The sequence below is a fragment of the Sinocyclocheilus anshuiensis genome, unplaced genomic scaffold (genome assembly GCF_001515605.1).
Source record: "Sinocyclocheilus anshuiensis isolate Anshui unplaced genomic scaffold, SAMN03320099.WGS_v1.1 scaffold45, whole genome shotgun sequence".
Taxonomy (NCBI): domain Eukaryota; kingdom Metazoa; phylum Chordata; class Actinopteri; order Cypriniformes; family Cyprinidae; genus Sinocyclocheilus; species Sinocyclocheilus anshuiensis.
This window is the reverse complement of record NW_015536467.1, coordinates 386,770-388,021: the sequence shown is the minus strand read 5'-3', so window position 1 is coordinate 388,021 and position 1,252 is coordinate 386,770. Positions and strand designations below refer to the sequence as shown.

Below are 1,252 nucleotides of genomic sequence, written 5' to 3'. Positions count from 1 at the left end.
ATAATAATAATAATAAATGTTTCTTGAACAATAAATCAGCATATTCAAATGATTTCTGAAGGATCATGTGACACTGAAGTAATGATGCTGAAAATTTAGCTTTGATCATAGAAATAAATGATATTTTAATATATATTTAAATAGAAAACAGTTTTTATATAGTAAAAAAATTTCACTATTACTGTTTTTGCTGTATTTTGGTTCAAATAAATGCAGGTTTGGTGAGAAAAGACTTCTTTAAAAAAAACATAAAATATTACTGTTCAAAAACTTTTGACTGGTAGTGTATGTATGTATGGAGGCTATGTATCACACTCATATCACATCTAGTTGTTTTGGATAAGAATAAAACGTCAGGTCCGACAATATCGTGTCTTTTTGAATTTAAATCTAGATTTATTCGCATTGGCCCATGGAAACCTCTATGAACACACTTGACTTGGCCAAAAAAGCGCGGGGGACGAATTTAGATTTTATTAAAAAGTGTTTACGTATTCTACACTCATGGCATGCACACACATGAATTCTACTAATAAGAACAATATAAAACGCACCAAGGATTAATGAGCTACTGGATTCATGAATATTAATCCGGTTGTGTGCGTTCACTCGAACTGATTTGCTGAAATCAAAACATGGACGATAATAGATAGCCGTTTTGCAAATACTTCATCGCTCCGTCTATAGCGCATTGTGATTGGATGGTTTACGCTATCAGTACAGGAGACAATCCAATGGGCCACTGGCTGGTCGCTGTCCCTGCGTGATGGTCCTTGGCAAAAAAAAAACATTTTGTCGGCCCCTTAAGTGCGTCGGCCCACCGGGAAAATGCCCGGTATGCCAGATTACCAATCCAGCCCTGCCCTGGACCACAAAACCAGTCATAAGGGTAATTTTTTTTTAAAAGGAAATTTATACTGAATAAATAAGCTTTCCGTTGATGTATGGTTTGTTAGGGTCGAGATACAACTATTTGAAAATCTGGAATCTGAAAGTGCAAAAAATCAAAATATTGAGAAAATTGCCTATCAAGTTGTCCAAATTAAGTTCTTAGCAATGCATATTACTAATCAAAAATTAAGTTTTGATTTATTTCAGGTAGGAAATTTACAAAATATCTTCATGGAACATGATATTTTCTTAATATTCTAATGATTTTTGGCATAAAAGAAAAAAAAATTGACCCATACAGCCCTCTACGAACACCTTGGCAATTGAATCGCCATTGGCTAGTAAATTTTTTAGTTTACTC

The 1,252-nt window shown here is 33.8% G+C and overlaps 1 protein-coding gene across 1 annotated transcript in view; it reads left to right on the top strand.

Annotated features, from left to right (window-relative positions):
• LOC107691706 (protein ABHD17C) overlaps positions 1-1,252 on the top strand; it is a 63,590-nt gene that overhangs the window by 1,438 nt on the left and 60,900 nt on the right. The gene's annotated exons all lie outside the window — the stretch shown is intronic.